Source organism: Rhinolophus sinicus, linkage group LG02 (genome assembly GCF_036562045.2).
Source record: "Rhinolophus sinicus isolate RSC01 linkage group LG02, ASM3656204v1, whole genome shotgun sequence".
NCBI classification, from domain to species: Eukaryota; Metazoa; Chordata; class Mammalia; order Chiroptera; family Rhinolophidae; genus Rhinolophus; species Rhinolophus sinicus.
In genome coordinates, this window is record NC_133752.1 from 168888296 (window position 1) to 168895817 (window position 7522).

At 41.6% G+C, this 7522-nt stretch overlaps 1 non-coding gene across 1 annotated transcript; it reads left to right on the forward strand.

Annotated features, from left to right (window-relative positions):
* Positions 1-5492: 5492 nt before the first annotated feature.
* On the forward strand, positions 5493-5599 carry LOC141570230 (U6 spliceosomal RNA). Its single transcript, XR_012494241.1, has one exon. It is a non-coding gene; the product is annotated as a U6 spliceosomal RNA (small nuclear RNA).
* Positions 5600-7522: the final 1923 nt, after the last annotated feature.

Genomic DNA, 7522 nt, shown 5'->3' on the forward strand with positions numbered 1-7522 from the left:
CATATTAGTTCATTAAGCATGATTTAGATAGTTTTCTGTTACACTTCATGGAATCAGACGTAACATGGATAAGTATTGATCTGAAAACCAGAGGAATGTTGCTGCAGTGAAGACAAGGGAGGGAGAAAGGCTGGCAGGCACAGGGCAGATGAGGGCTTCAGTTACCTGCAGGATGCATCGTGGCCTCATGGGGAAAAGACAGATTCTGGAGTCAGACACACTGGCCTTGAAGCTAGTTAGTTGTGCCACGTTGGACACTTAAGCTCTTTAAGACTCAGTTTTCTAATACATAAAATTGTCTTAACACCTCAGAGTTGTTGAGAGTGTTAAATGAGACAACACATGATTTAGCATGGCTTACTGATGTATTTCATGGTGTCTGGTGCATAATGAGTACTCACTAAATGTTAATTCCTCTCCCAGGGCAGAGGGAGAACACTGAAAAGGAAAGGGTGAAGGAAATGCTAAGGAAAAAGGAATGGAAGTTGAAGTCCATAATGTGACTGGCAGTGGTGCTGAATTTGAGTATCTATTAACTACAGAAACCTGGTATTGTCTAGGAAAATAGTTATCCTTTTTCCAGGCTTGCAGATAAGTGGGTGGTAAGAGGATGGTAAACCTCATTGGACAGAGGTTTAGGGGGCTTGGATTCTAGGATCAGTTCCCCAACTAAGTAGCATGGCCTTGGGCAAATCACTGAACCTCACTGAACCTCCATTTTACCATTTGTTAAATGAAGATTTCATTTAGATGATCTCTTTCAGTCCTAAAATTCTTGCTGAAAAGAACTCTGAACCAACTTAATGTCTTTCTCCTAAATTTAAATTGTGACCTTGTAACAGTCAGGAATGAGTTTGAGAATGTTTTATTTACAAAGGGACTATTTCTAATGGTGCAATGTTAATATTATAAAAACAACGAGGCAGTTACCATCCTTAAACCTGAAGGTGGAGCAGAGTGGGGGTACAGAGAGGCTTGTGGAGGCCTCTTTGAGAGAAACCATGACCTTGGGTCAAGGATACAGCCAGACTAGGAGATCGCACAAGGAAAGAGCCAGGGGAATAAAACAAGTCCTCTCACTCTTCCTTCTGAACACCTGCTGGGACTTCAGTTGTTGTTTTAAACCTAACTGGAAGCCTTAGGACACAAGAACTTAAGAATGTAGCAGGCTAGTAGGGTAGCGAGTAAATAAGGAGGGAAATGGAAGACATATGTCATGGGTCTATATTTAGATTGGAGTCTTAAATGAGAGCCTGTTTTGTAACAACAGAAGAGTCCCAAGATGCTGCCAGTACAACCAGCCAATGGTTCCATAAAACCTATAGATGTGAAGATACAGTCTTCAGAAGGCGAAGGTCCTTGATATGTATCAATATCTCACTTCTCTGCATTCCGAACATGTAGTATCTATACGAGTATAGAACTAGTACAAGCCCTGAAGTGATCAGATTATCAGACGGCTCTGAAGCACAATCATTACTCTGATCTATGAGCCAACAATACATGAAATATATTTAGATGTTATGTGAGGGATGCAGACCCTGCCAGACTGCACTGAGAGTTCCACTTAAATTATGCTACAAATTAAAGAGGGCAGATAGATATTTTGCCTCCAGCAAAGTCAGTTTTATTCTGATGTTCTGTATTCCCTGGGTACTTTTGTTTACCTTTGGGGAAAATTAAAAAAAAAAAAAGCCAATAATTGGGGGCTGGCAATGTGTCAGACATTGTACATACTTTACATACAAAGTGAGAGGAAAATTATTCCAGTTTCTTCTAAATTCTAGGAATGGGGCTGGTAATACTCCTTGGGCAGATTTTTCTAAATGAAACATTTGGAAATATAAGATCTGTTTGCTGTCTCTTATCCTGGGAGAGAGGGTAAAAGGAAAATTTTCATGGGAAGGTGGGCTTTCTGAAGGAAGGGGTTTGAGAACTCATTTTTCAAAGATTCGAAATTAGGACATGAGACCTCAGGCTTTGTTATCAAGAAAAGCTCCTGTAGTGGTTTGAATAGTGTCCCCCAAAATTCAGTTCCACTGGAACCTCGGACTGTGACCTTATTTGGAAATAAGATCTTTGCAGGTATAATTAATTAAAATGAGGTCATACTCATCTCATGGGTGGGCCATAAATCCTATAACTGGCATCCTTATAAGAAGAGGAGAGAACTCAGGGATACACAGAATGAAGAGAACATATAAAGATGCAGGTAGAGGTGGAGTGATGTAGCTATAAGCCAGGGAATGCCAAAGATGGCTGGGAGCCAGCAAAAGCTGACAGGCACCTGACAATTTCTCCCTCAAAACCTCAAGAAGGAACCAACCTGGCTGATACGTTGATTTTATACTTCTGCCCTCCTGGGCTATGAGAAAACAAATTTCTGTTGTTTTAAGCCACCCAGTCTGTAGTAATTTGCTATGGCAACCTCTAGGAAACTAATTTAAGCCCTAAGGCCATGACAAGGAGCTTCAGGGAAAACACAGTAGCAGGGTTTGTACCCCGGACCCAGTGTAACAGTCTGAGGAAGGATTAGTTGCAACAGAGTAACCTGGATGCCCAAGAGTGAGGCAGAAAGTGGAGCCAGCAAGGCCGTTGCTGAGACAGTGAACAGCATCTGTCAGAGAGCACAGGAGTGGCCTTCGTGATACATTTTGTGGCAAAACTGGGAATGTGGACTGACCAGCAGCTCACCTCTCTCTGACTATCCTAGATTTGACCTCTTTGGACTGTATATGTCATTGGAATTATTGGGCTATTTGGCTTTGAGGATGGGTTGAGCGTGAGGAAGGAGATATTGAACGTCCTGTTAATTAGAGCATCTGGATGTTTGAGTTATTAATTATAAATGAAGGGAGACTTGGACATGTGTTTGCTCTGAGTTGGCGAAGCCAGCTGTGCTGCTTGTACCTGTATAACTTATGAGGTAGGTTAGGTGTATTTATCATGTTTAAATAGGTTTGGAAACTGAAATTTGGAGAGATTAGGCAGCTTGCTTACTGTCAGAGACTCTCAATTTGAATTCGCGTCTGAATTCAAAGCCCATGCTTTTAATGGCTGTACTTTCCCTCCTCCTAGACCCCCTGGGAACCTGCTGGATCTCCATCATCTCACGCAGAGAATGTCTCCAGCAGACCCATGTTGGAATTGGCTGAGAGGGGATAGTCTGTACCCTGAGCCAGAAGCAGGCATCTGAATGTGGGCCTGCGTAGGGTGGAAGCAAAGACGGGTTGAACGGAGCTGGAAACCAGGTGTGGCATGGGACAGACTGAAACTAGGCCTCAGAGATCATGACAAGTTGAAACTATAGGGTGGGGTACCATGGGTGAATCCAGATGTGGCAGCTAGATAGCAGGCATGACTCAAACAGTACTGGGTTGTCATGGAAACAGAGGCAGATCCAAAGGCCAGAACCTGGAATCCAAACCAGGTCAGAGCAAGATGGGGTCTGAAGCCAGAGCTAGAGCAAAGGGATGCACACCTGGGGCCCGGATACACAGATTTCCTTTGAATGTCTGGTTGCTGCTCTGCTGCTTTTGTTCCTGCTCACTGCACACGAGAGCTCTCTGGGCCCGGAGTGCCTTAAATGCACTCTCATTCCTCTGACAAGTAAAGAAACCTTTCCATAACCTCATTTTAACTGGTTTACTAACCTCTTCTGCTCAAATACGTTCAGTGACAAAGTTCCGAGGTAATGGTTCTACCTTTAAACAGTTTAACTGTGCCATTGTTTTTTCTTATATGGTACTAAAATCTGGTCCTGAATCAATAGAGTGTTTTGTCCTTCTCTGGGGTGTCAGCCCTTAAATGTTTAGTCACAGAGACGGCTGGAGGAATCTGCAAATTCTCAAGGCTTAAACAGCAGATAACTCTGATTCACTAGGTCTGAGACAGGGCCAGAAAAAGTGCGTTTGGAAAAACTCCCGAGCTTTGTCCAATAGGCAGCCAGAGTTGGCTGCCTGTTTCGCTTCCTTCGTTAAAATCCTATTGATTCTACCTGGTGAATATTTCACAAACAGCTGGGAATAGTTGCCCCTCCTCACCATGCTTGTCATCTTACTGTAAGATTACATCATCGTTTTCCTGTATTATTAAGCAAAATTCTCATTGGTTTCCCCATCTCCAGTCTTTGACCTTTTTAATCCATCCTTCTCACGGTTGCCAAAATGATCTTTTAAAACTGCACATATGAGCATGGCACCCCTTGCTTCAAATCCTCTGCTCACTCTCCATTGCATAATAAATGAAATAATAAAATAAGCAGACAACAGTGGTGTCCTAGGCCTTTAGCAGTTAGGCCTCTGCCTGCCTTCTTCAATCCCTCTGCCCTGGCCATGTCACACCACTCGAGATTCAACTGCCTATGCAGTTGCTTTTCCTTCAGCCAGTAATGTTCCTTTCCTAGCCTGATGCATTTCCTGTTTGCCCTTCTATACTCATCTATGGCATGGCCTAAACAAATAAACTGTACAAAACTCTCCCGCACCACATAATTTGTTATGTGATATTTTGACTTGGCTATTTTGGTAATTTTCACCCTGACGACATTTTGATTCTAGGAACATTATTATACACCATCATTTAATTTGAATTTCACTTTGGTGGAGGCTAAGAAAGTGAACCATTAAAATTTTAACTTAAAAAAAATCCCAAGGACTTAGTAAAACATTGATTCTTATTCCATTACTGACCTTTACAGCATTTCTGACCCTCCCTTCTGGGGGTAGGGAGAGAGAAGGGATATGATTTAGGGGTGGGGTGAAGATGAGACTGAAGACTGGAGTAGAGTCAGAGAAGAAGGAAGGGTCCATAATGGAGTAAGGATTATGGTCAGGAGGGAGGATCAGAGGCTTCTGCTAATATGGGAATGTAACTTGTGTCACAAGGGCCTTTAGATCATTACAAGAAGAAAAAATACATTTTGACATGCTTATTTCAAGTTATGGTTATGGCCATACCTTATGGGTTGAATGTGTCTCCCCTAACACCTGCAAAAGAAAAAAGAAGTGTTGAAATCCTAACCTCCAGTTCCTGTGGGCGTGACCTTATGTGGAAATAGCCTTTGAAAATGATCAAGTTGAGATGATCTCGTTCGGATGGCTGCTCATTCAATGACTATGTCCTTATAAAAAAGGGAAATTTGGCTACAGAGATAGACATACACAGAGGAAAGACTATGCGAAGAGAAATGGGGAGAATGACATGTGGAGATAAAGACAGAGAGGAGGGTGATATATCTGCATGCCAAGGAACACCAAGAATTGCCAGCAAATCACCAGAATGTAAGAGAGAGGCATGGAACAGATTCTCCCTCACAGACCTCAGAATGAACCAACCCTGTGGACACCTTGACTTTGGACTGCTAGCCTCCAGAACTGTGAGACAATACATTTTTGCATTTGTTTAAGCTGCCCAGTTTGTGGTGCTTTGTTATAGCAACCCTAGCAAACTGATACACCATGTAAAACAGTTGTGTCAAGAAGGCCTGGTTAGTGCTTGTGTCAGCAGCAGGTATGCTGAAATTGCAACGATATTAAGAAGATTAGCATGGTCCCTGTGCAAGGATGATATGCAAATTTGTGAAGCGTTTCATGTTTTTAAAGTACAGTATAGGGAAAATAGTAATATTGTGATAACTATGTATAGTGCCAGGTGGGTACTAGACTTATTGGGGGAATCACTTCATAAATTATATAAATGTCTAACCACTATGCAGTACACCTAAAACTAATATAAAATGATATTGAATGTCAGCTATAATTGAAAAAAAGAAAAAGGAAATCCTGCCATATGCGATGATATGGATGAACTTTGAGTACATTATGCTAGGTGAAACAAGCCAGTTATGGAAGGACAAATACTGCATGATTCACTTATAGGAGGCATTTAAAATAGTCAAATTCACAGAATGAAACCAGGGCCTGTGGGGAGGGAGAAAAAAGAAAAAAGAGAAAAGAAAAAAGAAGACCTGGTTAAAATGTCCTTTCTCAAGGTGGGTTGCCTGTCCTCTGAACTCCCAGAATATCATTACTCTGTATGTTAGTGGACTGACACTGGTCTGTTTTGGGCACAAGACTATTCGCCTGCTAAGGTCAAAACTTGCTTTTTATTCTGTTTTTAGTACCCAACATATTAAGCCTAGATAATTTAGGAATAAACAAACCATACAGGCTGAGGATGCTGGGTGTTTGACAGGTTAAGCGGTTGCCCTTGTTCTGAGTTCTACGGTTGGGAGTGAACTCTGCTTTGATCTCCAGGCCTTTGCTTCCTGTTACACCACGAAGAGCTCTAGCACATTCACTTGTAAGTGCTTTCCTCTTCAGGCTAAATTTAGTCTGTTCCTCTAGCTATTCCTTATGTGCACACGTTTTCAAAGCTCTCATACCTGCTACACTCCTCTGGATAGATCTCACCTTACATAGCGGCATCTAAACTGAACACTCTCTTCTTTTTTTCTTTTCCTTTTTTTTTTCAATGTGCTGCAAAACTTCAGCCGTTTATTAACAAATGCTTCTCTACACCCCCCGCCCCCTCCAACACAATCTTCTATCACCATTTCCAACACCATCTTCTATCACTCGATACAGCCCTAGTCTGGTATTAATGTCGCTTAAGTCTGTTGGTACATTCTGGAGTGTTATGGACTGCAACCTACCTCCTGGGCCATGCTTTTTCCCATAGAAAGTTCATCCAAGTCTCCCTCACTTTCTGTTCAATTTATGTAAGTTTTGAATTCAAATACACGACTTTCTAATTATCCCTGTTAAATTTTATTTTGTTTTCCCTAGTGATCTGATTTGTTAAGATAATTTTATATCTCGTTGTGTTGTCTTAATTATATTAGCCCTCTCATTCAGTTTTGGGGCATCTGAAACTATGGTAAAAGTGTTGTTTATGTTTTCAAATCACTGCTAAAAATGTTGAATAGTTGGATGTTTATACAGCACACAATAGCAGGGTAATCACCAACTCTCCATTTTACTTTTTTTTTTCCTCTGTGTAGACTTGGCCCAAATCAGCACAGAGCTGGAAAGCAGGACAAAGCCCTTTCAGTGTGATGCCAGCAAGCAGCTCTTGGCACACACTTGGGTAGCTAATAGTGAGATTTTTGAGGGTTACAAATTTCTTCCTCACACAACCGTTCATCCAGCTTCAGCCGGGCATGCCTGGTTATAGCTGCCTGGTTATAGCAGTCTGGCATGAACCCTCTCCTTACCCAGCTGTTATAATGGGACCTGGCAGAGTGATGCCTATTCGTTGTCACATTTTTAGTTGTAGAAAAATTGCATCAATTGCCCATTTACTTACGTACTTTCATTCAAAATACTATTGATGAGGATTTTAAATAGTAAATCGGCCAACTTCTTTTCAAATTTTGCTATAATCTTAGATGCCAACTAATTGGTAGTGCATTTAATTAACTCGGGATATAACATAATATTGTAAAGAGTGAGACCTATGGGGCTAGTTTTGGATCCAATTTCAGCTCTGCTACTTGACTGTGCGGCCTTAGCTAAGTTAT